General features: G+C 36.6%; 1 long non-coding RNA gene across 1 annotated transcript in view; it reads left to right on the top strand.

The window, feature by feature from the left end:
• LOC141418573 (uncharacterized) overlaps window positions 1-13,656 on the top strand; it is a 58,451-nt gene extending 44,795 nt beyond the window's left edge. Inside the window, exon 3 of the long non-coding RNA XR_012443201.1 lies at window positions 12,994-13,656. This is a non-coding gene — a long non-coding RNA (uncharacterized lncRNA). The remainder of the gene's footprint in view (window positions 1-12,993) is intronic.
• The last annotated feature ends 1,057 nt before the right edge of the window (window positions 13,657-14,713 follow it).

The following is a 14,713-nucleotide window of genomic DNA, read 5'->3' as shown; positions in this document are numbered from 1 at the left end:
AACATTTTCATATATACTAGTTTATTAGGGAATTTGGTGAAAAAGGTAATGGACTTCATAAAAATGGAGAAGGAAAAAATGTAATCAGTAATGGATTACCCAAATGTAGAATAGATAAGCAAAAAATAAAAAAATTACTATCATCAATTTCTTTATTATGCACAGTTTAGTTCTTGAACCTCACCCACATTCTTCTTGCCTGACTTTTGTTAGAAAAGGTCACATTTTGAGTAATTGGCTGAAAGTATAATTAAAGCTAATTAACAAGTAATTCAAGCAAGACTGCACAATTACAGAAATGATTTTTACAGTGATAAACTATAGCAGAAAGTTAGAGTGTTGAAGCTCCTAAAATACATTTTCCCCCAAGCCTTGTTTAAATTGCTTCCATGAGATAAAGTCAAGAAAAAGTACAAAATTATGCATATACTTGATGGCATGGATTTTTTGAACATTGTGATTTCTCTCTATAACTAACGCAACCAATATATCCTTACCAAATTGAAATAGACCATGAAATTCATTTCACAAATGATACCATAGAAAAGATGGCTGATAATAAGTAAATGGGCTACAGAGAATAAGAGTTGTACTTGTGTTTTTGCTTTATACCTAAAGTCTTTATCTCTCCTATTAAGCCTCTAATTATTTAATTATTATTAAGCCTCTAATGCAACACCAACCAAATTATATTATAAAAGCATAAATCTTGGTTCAGGGACCTTAAGCGGGGTGTGAGACCTGCTTCCAGCAAGCTTATGTCACACTGTAGTAATGGCAGCATGATTGGTACCATCAATTATGTGCATGCCAAGCAGAGGACCGTCACTTTGATAAATAAGCAGGTCAGTTAACAACACTTTGAAACAATCTACTAAGAGTCTGAATAATATCTATCATTTTCCCTCAAAAAAGATTATACTTAAAGATAGAAAGTCAGGATAAAAATGACCATTATACAGGGCAAAAAGTGGCATATGTCAACAGAAAGGCACAAAGGAGGAAATGTTGTGGTGTGCCAATCATGACTAATTAAAGAGAAAGAAAAAAGTTCAGAAAGTGGGTCATGGTGGTTCATTCCTGTAAACTCAGCCCTAGGAGTCTAAGGAAGGAAGATCATGAGTTCCAGGTCATTTTGAGCTACATAACAAGGTCCTGTCTCAAAAACAAATAAACAACAAACAAAAAACCCAAACCAAATACCATACACAGTGCAGCTTAAAGAACAAATGTTTATTTCTCATAGTTCTGGAGGCTGTAGAGTCTAACATGAAGGCACTGGCAGATCTGTGGTTTGTGGAGGGCTGTTCCTGATGTGCAGATGTCTGCCTTCTCATGTATCTTCATGTGGCCAATAGAGAGAAAGGTTATTTCTCTCTATTTCTTCTTGTAGGGCAGCTAATCCCATCATGGACCTCATCTGAACCTCATTATGTTCTAAAGGCCACATCTACTGATATCATCACATTGGGGTTTAGGATTTCAGCATAGGAATTTGGTAGGGGTGGGCATAAACATTCCCCTGGTTCTACAATTTCATGTCCTTTGGGATTGCAAAAAATATTTTTGTCACATCCCAACAGCCAACAATAATCTTAATTTATTCCAGCATCAACTCTAAAGTCCAAAGACTCATCTAAATTCCATTTAAATCAGATGTGGGTGAGATGAGTATAATTCATCCTGAGGCAAAATTCCTCTTCCGTTTTGAACCTTTGAAACCAAAAGTTATATATTTCCAAAAGATATTTTTGTGACACACACTGAACAGACATTCTTATTCCAAAACAGAGAAATAGGTAAGAAGGAAAGGAGTTATTAGATAGATAGATAGAGAGAGAGAGAGAGAGGTGTAGAGACAGGGAGAGAGATGTAGAGAAAAATAGATAAATGATGATAGATAGATAGATGGTAGAACTGGAAGGAAATGTAGAAGAGGTCTAAGAAACAGAGAAGAACATTTCAAACATAGCCAGATGTGAACTTGGCCTGTATTCCATGTGGGAAAGATCAGTATTTTACTTGTATTTAAAACACTGCTTGAATATTTCTAGAATGTTTTTAACACCAGCCTAAACCAATCATTTCCCTTGAAGGTAGATTCCCTGTTCAATTCTGCAAACCTTTACTCCATCAGTACTGACTATAATGAAAGACACAAGGTGTACTGACTAGATCATAGGTCCTAAGTAACAATTAATCAGGCCTATAAGACCTTGACCACGAGGATATAGTCACGCACCAGGGTTGACATAACGACCGCAGTTAAGGACATGACTGATGGTATAAAAGTGAATTCTATGAAGTGCCTTTATGTATGGCATAAAGGTAACAATATATGAATGGTTATGGATGTTAAGAGGTAAACTTCTTAAGAACATGTTTAATTTCCAGTTATGGGCAGTACTGGTGTTTGGACTCAGAGCCTCACATTTGCTAAACAAGTGCTTTACCCTTTGTGCCATGCCTCAAGCACATCTTCTTAAGAACATGTTTAGAATTCTAATTCTCAGTCACAGACAAAACATGATAGTAATACTTCTTTTTTGTATGGATATTTGTCATGATTAAACAAGTAGAGTGCAGGAATTATTATGGTCTTAATTCTTTGTACAGAGTAGATTATTCAGAGTCCTGAGCTGTGTTCCTTATGTTCACCAAGTCATGAGATAAAGATGCATTAACTTACAAATTATGCTTCCTAAGCAATACAGATTCAAATCCTTTCAAATAAATATGCAACCTAATAAAAACTATTGACTTGGGAGATTGGGATGGAGCAACAGGAGGGAGGAGGGTGAAAGAAGAGCAGGGAGGTGAATATGATTGAAATACTTTACATGTATATATGAAAACAGAATAATGAAACCCATTAAAATTGTAAAAAAAAATGGGGAGGGATAAGAAAGAATAGTAGAGGGTGAGCATTTGATTTAAGTACATTACATGCATGTACGCAAATGTTACAGTGAAACTCCTTTGTACAATTAATACATTTTACATGCATGTACGCAAATGTTACAGTGAAACTCCTTTGTACAATTAATACATACTAAAAAAATAGTTAATGTAGCCACAGAATGATAATTGGCTTTGAAACCTCACAAAATTGTAAATAGAACATATGTGAAATTTAACTATCAAGCTCCCCCCCAAAAATGAGAGGAGACACGAAGATGTACAAAGAGAAGACACAGAGATAAAGTCATCATCTGCAAGCCAAGGAGAGCAGTCTCAAGAGAAACCAAATCTGACAGCAACTTGACTTTGAACTTGTAGCCTTCACCACTCTAAGAATAAATTTCTGTTGTTTCATTAAAAACTATGACCTTTTCTCATTTCTGGACCATTAGGCTTTTGCTCCTTACATTCATATTTATAAAATTCTGGATTTGTCATTGCCAATAAGAGTATGTGACATTGAGAGAGTCCCTTGCCAAATGCTCTCAATCTCTAATGGGTTGTCAGCTCCTAGCACCACAGTGACTTAGTCTTATAAATGTGTGTCAGCTATATTTGTCATTATTTTATTGTAAAGTGGTACAAAAGGGCAATGCTAATGCTTCAACTATTCACAATAATATTGTAAAAATGTGAACTAAAAAGTTATCTGTGAAGTTGAAGCTCAGAATTAACCCTTGTTATGGTTTGGCTATGGAGAGTCCTCCAAAAATGGTCATGTGTTGACAGCTTGGTCACCAGCTGCTGATGCTATTGAGAAGTGATTGAATCATGAGGACACTAACCTCATCACTGGATTAGTCCATCTATGACTTCATAGCCGAGCTGGCTATTAGCTGGTGGAGCTTAGTTATGGAAAGCAGTACACGGGGGTGGGGATGGGGTTGTGATCTTTGAAAGCTATACCTTGTCCCTGGACCCTTCCTCTCTGCTGCCTAGTTCCCATGAGGTAAGCAGACACTTCCACCACGAGGTACTGCTTCACTACAGCCCAGAAATAGTGCCGTCAGCCAGCATGGATCAAACCCTAAAAACATCAGCCAAAATAAATCTTTTCTCCCTTAAGATTTTCTTCTCAAGTATTTTGTCACAGTGACAGAAAGGCTAACACAGTATTCATGGATTCCCTGGTATTCAAAGTAATACCAGTGGCAAACAGCAGCATGTCGAGGAACTTGACCCAGGTGTAGCACTAAAATCTTTAACTCCCCATTAAAGATTCTTTCACATTTAAAAGGCAAACCATTCTCCCAGCACCTATTTTTCTATTCATAGTTTTTCCCTGTCCTGGGAATTTGTGAGTTCCCTCTGGATGTTTTTGATGACTATAGTTACTTTTAGGCAACAGAATAAGTCATTTCCCTCAAGTCTACATGAATTTGAAAATTTAAAAGTCTGTGTTATATACAGGAAGAGTCAGGACTGGTATTTATTTTCTGAGGAGTGATTTCTTTAAGACCTTTACATTGTGGTTTGCACAGATTTGAGATCTCTCTCTCTCTCTCTCTCTCTCTCTCTCTCTGTCTTTCTCTGTCTTATGCTTACCATGATATGAGTAGTTTTCTTCTACCACGTCCTTCTGCCATGATGTTCTGACTTTTCAAAGACCCTGAAATAGAGCCAGAGGACCATGGAATGAGACATCTGAAACTGTGAACCAAATTAAATATTTCCTTCTTTAAGTTGACTTTTTTGATAATTTGTCACAGTGACAGAAATGTGACTGGGATGACAAGGAAACTGAATTTGAAACTTATGACCCAAGAGTATCAGATCAGAGAGGCATAATCATTAAAATACAGCTTCTTGATTTTTCAGCTTCTAGTCATCTGCTAATTTTCATAAAATATTTTCAGCAAAATACCTTGAAAATGCATGGAAACATTTTATATACACACATATGTGTCTGTATGTATAGAAAAATATTTTCTAGCTGAGGGAGAGAGAAACTATGGCTTGTGCAGCAAATTATAACATTAAAAAAACCCTATATGGTGTTAGTTAACTTCTTGTACAAATAAGTAGTAGGTAGCTTTATGGTTAAAAGGTATGTCCTGTTTGTACATTGATAGTGAAAATTAATTAAATTCTATCTCTTCCAAAAATATTAATACAAAAGATTAATATCTGATAAATAATTCCTAGGCATAATCATGTGTTTATGTCAGCCAGAAACATTTGTTATGCTAATGGCACCAAATGTTGAAGGAATGAGAATGAATGTAGTGTACTTCATCCTAGCCAAACAGTCTCAGTTTGATCAATCATCTTTAGTGGAAAAGGATTTTTCCAGTGAAGCCACCACTATTTTTAAATAGCAGGAATTGAAGAGACTGTTAAGGTTTTATTAAAATGAAATATGGTGAAAAAGTTTCAATTTCACTTGTTAGAAACTAAAAAAAATTTACAAAGAAAAAGCATTCTCAAAACATATATGGATTTTATACTTATATACATTAGCATTCTGAGCTGTACTCACGGGTGTTCCTCAGCCCTATATTCCATAAACATACCTCAAAGTTTGTCTGAAGTAAGCATGCATCATGACACCATTGGCCATTGTTAGTAGTGAAGACCATGAAAGAACGTGTTCAAAGTCTGATTAAAGAATATTTGAATGACCTTTATAAAAATCGAGGATACTGATGATGTTGAATATTGACAGTGAGTGAAATGAAATAATCAGAGATAAAAAGGTTTTTTGATCCTAGGGAAGGAGACATCCAGGTAGAGTGTAGCCATAAAACATATTTTTAAGGCTACTAAAAGCTAAAGAGATTCATAAATCTTTCATAGTCCCTCTCAGAAGGAAAATCTTCCACAGAAGACAGATACAGTCTGAAGAAGTCACAGGAAGCATTTGCCTTTTATAATTATTTTTATGTGAAATTTAAATATACTTCATAAATTTTTCCTTAATTGCATTGTTGAAATATTGGATAAAAACTGATGAAGGTTGGTTTCAGTTGTTAAAGAATCTTTTAAATAACACCACTGAGAAATACCAAAAAGCAGAGTGGTAAATTCTGTGAAAAAAGATGTCTAGAAACCACTGAAACAGAGTGTTGAGGGATGTGGTTTGAATTATGGGATTAAGAGAGTCCTCTCTGGAGAAAGATGTGTTTCAGCTGAGACCTGGAGGGGTCCAGGTGGATTTAAAGCAAAGCTAGGAACTGGTGGAGTGCCCCAAGTGGTAGAGTGCCTGCCTATCAAGTGTGAGGCTCTGAATTCAAACTTCAGTACCACCAAATGAGAAAAAAAATTTAAAAGACCTCAATGGGGGTGATAAGCAGAAAGAGGCCATGTGCCAAAAAAGAATTCAGGAATGCATTGTTACAAGAATTAGGCAGACCCACACATTGCAGAGTTTTACAGGCCACTAACAAGAATTTGATTTTTATTTAAATAGGATGTAAACCCTGTAAAGAATATCATGATGCATGTTGCACTTTCTATTGCAAATGCTTTCAGAGGAAAGGAATGATTAGTATATATAAACTTATTAGACAAGTCTAAGCAGAGATGATGGTGGATTAGACTAAGGTAGTGTTTCTATTTTAGCTGTTTCATATTTTATTTTTTAAGTGGTGGAGAGAATGAGTTGTCAATTTAAGATGTATGCTGAGATTTCATTGTTCACTGGACATCATGTTGGAGGAAAGAGCTGGTGTGTCCTAAATTCTTGGTTCCTGGTGGGATACTATAGGGTGCTTTTAGTTAAGAAGTTAGTCATTCTTCATGCAATCTTTGTTAGGCAAGTGGGGTACTGAAGCCTTCAACTACTATTTCTGCATTTTCTATGTGTTCCTTCAATTCTGTCAGTTTTTGAGCCATATATTTTGGGGCTCTGATGTTCAATGTATATATATTTAAACTTGTTCAGTCTTCCTTGCAGATTGATCTTTTCATCAAATTATCTGTAGAAGCAATTGCTTCTATCTCTAGAAATGATAATTATTATTAATTTTTGGCAGTACTGGGGTTTGAACTTAGGGCTTCATGCTTACTAGGCAGGTGCTCTACCACTTGAACCACTGCCAGCTAGAGGTAATTTTGGTTCTAAGGTCTATTTTGTCTGATAATAACATAGCTTCCTGTGTTCTCTTTTGTTACATTTCCACTCTACTGTAGATCTGCTTGTGCCTTTGAATCTAAGGTATGCATTTTGCAGTCAACAAATAATGAAGTGATTTTCAAATTTATCTTCTAATCTATGCATTTTGACTGGAATCATACTCTACTTTTTATCTAATGTTTACATTTATATCTAATGTTATTAGGGCTAAGGTGAGATTACATCTGCTATTTTATTGTACCACTTGAGCCACTCCTCCAGCCCTTTTTGCTTTAGGTTATTTTTCACATAGGTTCTTGCAATTTTTTGCCTTGGCCTTAGACTGCAATTCTCCTACGTATGCCTCTGAGGTAGCTAGGAGTATAGTTGTTTGCCACCACTCCCAGCTTTTGCCAAGGCTGGCCTCGAACCATGATCCTCCCAATCTCCACATCTCTACTCGCTAGGATTACAGGTGTGAGACCCTTCACCTGTCTTCATTTCTTCTCAGTCTCAAACTGGGTAATCACTCTTGAACTATAGTGTTGGTTGATTCATCTGTCAGTTGAACTCTCTAATTGAGTCCCTCTAACATTTTTTATTTTAATTTATAATTCTTTTTGAGTACAGAATTATTTCTCTTTAGTTCTTTAAAACTATTGATTTTCTTTGTGACCCATAAGTATATTCCCTTTAATTCTTTAGGTTTGATTTCCTTTAGTTATTTGAACATATTTATAATAGGTGATTTAAAGTCTTTGAATTAAATCCAAAAAAAGACCAGTGCCCCCTCAGGGCACTTTTTATGTGGCACACTTTCTTGTTTTGGTTTACATGTCTCAAAATTAGATGGTGTTAGATAATAAAATTTGATATATAGCAGCTTGTGCTGCTATAACAAAATATTATAGACTGGGTGATTTGAACAAACAGAAATGATTTTTTTCACAGTTTTGAAAATGGAAGTACAAGATTAAGGTGCCAGAAAGGTTAACGTCTGACAGTGACTCACTCCTTCTATTACAACTGACTATCATCTTTCTGAAAGCTCACGAGGCCTTGGATCTGTGCCCACAAAGAGGAGGAGAAGAAAGAGGGCTCTGTTTTTTCTTCTTATAAGGACACAAATCCTGTCAGATCAGGACCCCATCCTTATGATATCATTTGATTCCAAATACCTTAAACATTTCCTTAGCCATTTCCACACTCAGTTACAACAGGGGTTAGGGCTTCAACATGTGCATTTTGTGGGAAACACAAACTTTTAGTCAAGAGCAATATTGTAACAACTTTGGCATCAGGCCTCCTCCTATGGTCCAAATTTTGTTGTTGCTACAGTGTTGCCACCAGACTGTATTGTTTTAGTCAGGAACTGAGGTTAGTGCTCCCCAGACTTAAATGAAGTCTGAGTTAAATCTAAAAACCAGGGAATACAGAGATTTCATGAAACTGGATATTTGGACACCATATTTGCTACATCGTGGCAATCAGTGGGGAACCAGGCAGCACCTGGCAAGAATCTTGGGGTCCCTATGAGGCTCAAAGCCACCCAGGCAACACATGGTCTTAGACTATGGTCAGAGATAGGAGACCTCATAGTACAGTTTTTGTTAGTCAACTAGTGGCTTAATCCAGTTCTACAAATGGTGACTTTTGTCATATTTTATTATTTTGTTGGAGAATGAGTGGTTCACTGAGATTCTCACTCCACCAATCTGGAAGTCCAATTTCATTTTATTTATTTATTAATCAATTTATTTTTGAGACAAGCTCTAGCTTTATAGCCCAGACTGCCCTCAAATTTACAATCTTCCTGCCTCCACCTCCCACATGCTGGGATTATAGGATTTAACCACTATGCCAGGCCGAATGTCCTTCATTTGAACATAGAATTGTGCCATTTGCTCTGGAAGGTTCTCTATTAAAAGACATAAGTTGTTGGGACATTGAAAGATATCTCCCTCACCAGAGCAATGATTCTCAAAAGTTATCCTACTCAGAACTTCCCAAATAAATTGGTTCTTTTTTTTTCTTAAATACTCCCCTTGATCACTGATACTTCACCCCACAGACTTGTTTGTTTATTTACTTATTGTGAAAGTGATAGCAAAGTTTATTAGGAAAGGAATACACTTTCAGTTGACTGAAAGCAGGTCACCTCTAGAGAGAGCAGGAGAATGACCTATATTGTTCTTTGTGTAGATAAGACAGAGAAGAGGACCATAGAAAACCCACATGGCACAGATAAAATCTAAAAGGTATTATTCTGCAATGTTAGCAGTGACTTTCTCACTCTGAACGATTTGGTCACAGTGACAATTATTTTTTGTCTTCCCATTCTATGTGCCAGCAATTTCTATGATTAACGTATTACTTGAATGGTCACAAGGGTGGAGAAGCAGTATCTTTTTGAACTTTCTGGCAATAATTTGGAGTCGTGGCATAATGTCATTATCAGATACTAATAATTCATCCAGGAACGATTTATTTAGAGTTTAAGAGAAATACCATGATTCCTGAAGTTAGACACATCTGTGAGTTATATCTTAATTTCATGTTTTGCATTACTTCTGTATTCAAATCTTAGTTTCCATGTCTTAAAAAATACAGGGTTTTTGCAAGAATTAAATAAGTTAATTTAGTAGAAAGTTAACATTTAGTAAGTTTTCAATACATGTCAGGTTGCCATGCATAGCAGGAATCAAGGATAGCTGAAGTGGAAAAGAATGAAAATAGTCCTGTGGATAAAAGAAGAAGAGGAAATACTGGGCCCACACAGAACAGACCAATGCATTAATGCAGTACTAGATGTTGGCACTTTTTTTTTTTTTTTTTTTGATGGAATTGGGATCTGGACTTAGGACTTCACCCTTGAGAAGCAGGCACTCTACCAGTAGAGCCCCACCTCCAGTCCTGGGCACTTGTTTAGAGAGAAGCACAGAAATGACTCCAACATGTTTACAAAAGTCAAACATCCTTAATTCAAATTTTGTGATTTTTATCTGGAATTGGCTTATTACTTCTACAGTAAAGATCAATGATTTTTTTTCAGTTTCATTTTCTCAAACACATTTGGTCTACACTTAACTCTCACTTGCTCTGAAGTTATTCTATGATTTTATTGTTAGCACCATGTGTAATCTTTTGTCTCTGATTATTGTGTATGCTTAGATCTTTGGCATTGTGCCACTATCAAGATATTAGAAAAATATAGCTCAATGATTTCAACAGTTTTCTTCCTTCCCTTAAACACGTGCATTTTCTGTATGTTTTGTGTAAATTTGTTCTAAATAGTTTCAGGAATTGCACAGTGGGTATCAGATACCACAGCCTTCAAGTAATTCTCTCTTCCCATTTTGGCACTATTGTTCATCTGAGATCCTAGATTTTAGAAATATATTCATATTTATAAATGTATGTAGTTTAAATAAATATATTTATGCATTTATATGGCTGTATGTTATATATAAACTTACCTATAGATATCTTTGAAGTCATAATAAGTTATTACCAAGTTTAGTTTACACTATGTAATTTTCACTAGGCATTTGGCTTGATCTCTAATTTTATCTTTTTTGTTTAAACAATCAAATGGAGGTAGCAGAAAGAGTTGAGAATATATGTCTGTACTTTAGTAAAGTACTGAATGATATAAGTAGTTTTAGTCACTAAGTATACATCTAAAACTCTGTATATATCCTTATGATGAATACTTCACACTCTACAATTCTAAATATCTAAAAGGGGACTTATATCAGGTAGTACAGAAATTTCCTCTCATTACTGACTAGTGTGAAGTTATGCTTTCAGAACTTATAATGTACTGAAATCCTGGGGTCAGGGGATAAGAAACCCAGCTGCTTATATTGTTGCAGAAGATTTGGAATAAAGACTCCTTAATATATTTCTCAAAAATATACATAAATGAACCGTATTCTAAAGAATTTTTTTCCCAGTAGGAAAAAAAAAAAGTCCTGGAAGCTTTTGTGAATGCTTTGTCATTTCTGCAAAACCATGAAAAGAGCAGAGCAGCTATGTTCCTCATCCTTGATTTCCCCAGATGGCCAAGTTCCCACCTACTCACCAGGGAATAGGATGCAGACCCAATGTCCTAGCATGTCATTTGGACAAGGCACAATGTCCGATCTTGTTTGTGTATGCCTTTTCCTCTACCTTGAGCCTACTGCAGTATTGGTGGTCTGCCTGTGTGTGACACAGATGTTTCTTTCTCTGTCGACGGCAGGCTGTATTTTTCAAGTAGCTTTGCAGAGCACATGTTTCCATGTGAGACTGTTCCTTCCTTCTCCCAACACCTTTTTGTGCTACATAAACAATCTTCATCTGGGCCCTCAGATCTGGGGGCAGGAGACTTTCACAGATGTCGATTTCTTTTTCAGCCTGTTTGCCTCTGGTGAACATGGTCTTCAGATAATGTCTCTCTTCCTTCCTCGTTCCAAATGACTCAGAATGCAGATTTTTTTTCCTCCTTTCAACTCAATTTCCTTCTGTGACCCCAGCATGTTTTCGTCCCCTTTCTTCTAAGTCTTTGTACTAGCTCTCCAGATGGGATCAAGGATGAGATCTTTCTGCTCCACATTTTACTCTCCTTACAACTATTTCGTTTGCATGAACAGGAAGAGGTGAACTTCACACATTAGATATTTCACACACATGGCCACCTACATTTTCCTGATTTGTTTCTTTGCCTTTTCATGTTGTTTTATATGTTATTTATATTTGCAGCTGCCATATTTGCTGATTTCCTGCCCCCCCCAGCTTTGCTAGTTCATACAAAGCAGGAAAAATATGTAAATGAACATATAAGATATTCAATTATATGTAAAGCATGGGATGACAAGTTACTTCAGTATAGATTTTTTCCCCTTTACTTTTATAAAGAGAAATATCATCTTCTTTTTCATTCATTCACCGCATATTTGATGAGCATGTTTTATGTGCCTGAAATTCTTCCGAGTGCCAGGATTAAGGTAAAAAGTGAAAAGCATTCCCTTCTCAAAGAAGTTGAAGTTTAGCATGAGCGAAGACACATAACAAATAAGTATGCAAATGCTCAGTTTACTGTGAGAGGAAGCCAGTGACCTGAAACTGAAGAAGAGCAAGAGCCTAGGTAAAACTAGTCAAGCAACAAGAATTCCAGGGAGATGAAAAAGTACAAAGTCACTACAGCAGGACTGATGTTGGTGTGGCTGAGAAAGAAGAGACAGAAGCAGCCCTCAGCAGTACAGAGAGAACAGCTCCATGCAGTGCAGAGGTAGTCAGGACAGATTACATAGGACGTTTGATGGCAGGGTAAGAAACCTCTTGCAATTGTTTTAAGTGGGTTGAGGAGGGGGGCTGAGGGGAATGGATGATGGGGGCAATGGAACTAATGTACAATGTAAGTCTAATCAGAATTGCCACTATGAATCCCAACTGTATAATAAATATATCTTAATAAAAATTTATAAAAAAAGAGAATTTTCAGGTTTTTTTGGTGGCACTGGGGTTTGCACTCAAGACCTCGTGCTTGCTAGATAGGCATTCTTCCACCTGAGTAATGTCCCCCCTAGTCCTTTAGCATTTATTTTAGATTGCTTTTTAGATAAGGTATTGCACTTTTGCCCATCCAACCTCAGGCTGTCATCCTCCTACCTCCACCCCCTGAGTAGCTGGGATTATAGGCTAGTACCACCATTCTCTGCCAGAATTTTTAACTTTATTCTAAATGCCTGGGAAGTCAAGGTAGAATTTAATTTTTTAAACAGAAGTGATATGATCTGATGGATGTGTTTAAAATCTCACTTTAGCTACTATGATAATTTATTATGGTGGATGAAAGAAAGAAGGGGGGCCATCCATATGATGCTTTACAATTATTAACCGTATCATGACTGTGATCAATCATGAAATAATTTATTTTCAGAGATGACATTGTTAACTTTGTGCTTTTTTCATCTCTCACCTCTCTTCTGAACTAGCCTGCAATGCTCTTAGAAGAATAATGAAAGCCTCTCCATTTTTCAAATTCAAATTGAAATTCAACATACAAAGACTTCTGGGATTTTACCAACTTGTTTCCTTAACTCAGGATTTTCTCCTCCCATCACCTCACATTGTACCATGAGGCTCAGCCCCAGCTGCACTGAAGCTGGTCCTGGTTCTTCACCAGGCCTTAAGACTCTTGCACATGTCTTTGCTCATCCTGGTCTAGAAAGAATTTCCCTTTGTCCTCCCTTCTCCCCACCAAGCTCCTTCCATGGTCTCACTGACCATGTATTGTGTACTCCTTCTGTACTCTCAGAGGCATCTATCAGATGGTCCAAAACATAAATGCTTGAGAGGGAGTAGAGAAAACTGGAGGAAGCTGGAAAAAAAGCAAGGACAAAGAAGGCAAAGACCTTGGGAAACAGTTAAGGGCTTGTCAACTTTAGCCTCAGAGCTGTGGAAGGATTTCTGAAGAATTCTGAAAGGAGAGTAACAAGATCTCATTTGCCATTTGGAAAATTCATACTAGCAAGAGGAGCAGAGTGGGTAACAAGAGGAGGTTTTCATATTAGGTGAGCTACGACATGGTGGGGGTTTGAAGCCTTTGCATACAAACCCACATACACCAAGGGATGTGATAGTGGAAATGGAGAAGAAAGGGTGGGTTCTTAAATACTAACAGCGCCTGAGTGATAAGTGATTTACAGGAGAATGCAATTCAGCTGGAGAAAATGAGGTGCAGAATGGAGCTTAGGATCCCTCCCATCCATTTTTGTCTTAAATACCAGGATGGAAAGTGGTTCAATTCACAAATCTGTACCAGTGGTGTAAACACTGGCAGGGAAGAGGGATCTTTTCACACCACCCACTTTTACAACAGAAGCAATAGTCACTGATTCTTTTTTGTACTAAAACTCATTCTTCCACTTTGTAACTTAACCATTTTGTTTCTATTTTGTTTGCTTTTATTTAATCTTATTGTGAGCTATACTTTTCATTTTTTGTAAATTAACTTTGAGTCTTGTAACCACTTGCAGTAATGCTGATGCAGAAGAATTAGGCATTTCCCTAACTCAAGTCAATCTATATAAATAGAATGAAAGTGTTCCCGGAGGATGAGCTCTGTGGTGGGACTAAGTAGAATTAGCCAGAGATATGTTATATGAGACTTAGAAGAAAGGAAGACAAGACTAGTTGGATGTGCATTCTTTTTCTCTTCTTATAATCACTTCACGAATTCTCTGCTCTACTGCTACACAATTCCTTGACCTTCAGTTCTACATATCCAGGTTTTTAAACGACTTTTTAAATTAAATTTCCTGTTCTGTCATGTATCTTTCCAATACTAGAAGCTGACACTGAGGCCTATTTTCAGGGTATGCATGTTCTTTTGTTTTAGTTGTTGTGTATCCTCCTAATTCACTCCTGAGTTTGACTCCACAAATGGATTTGCCTCTTTCTGTCACTTTGCAAACTTGTTCATATTTTGCAGAATAGTAACTACTTCTCCTATAATAGGAGAAAGTAGAGGATTTGATAATACAAACTGAAGGTCATGGCAAAATGATTTGATGCTTCTGTTTACATTGGGAGAGAAATTGGATGATTACCTTGTGCATTGGGAGTGTTGAATGGGGAGGGTTGCAATTTTCATTAGTGAGTAGAGAGGCCCCATAGAGGTGACAGATAAATACAATGCAGAAATGAAGAGTA

This window comes from Castor canadensis, chromosome 17 (assembly GCF_047511655.1).
Source record: "Castor canadensis chromosome 17, mCasCan1.hap1v2, whole genome shotgun sequence".
Classification (NCBI taxonomy): domain Eukaryota; kingdom Metazoa; phylum Chordata; class Mammalia; order Rodentia; family Castoridae; genus Castor; species Castor canadensis.
The sequence above is the reverse complement of the archived record's forward strand: the minus strand, read 5'-3'. Positions and strand labels throughout refer to the sequence as shown.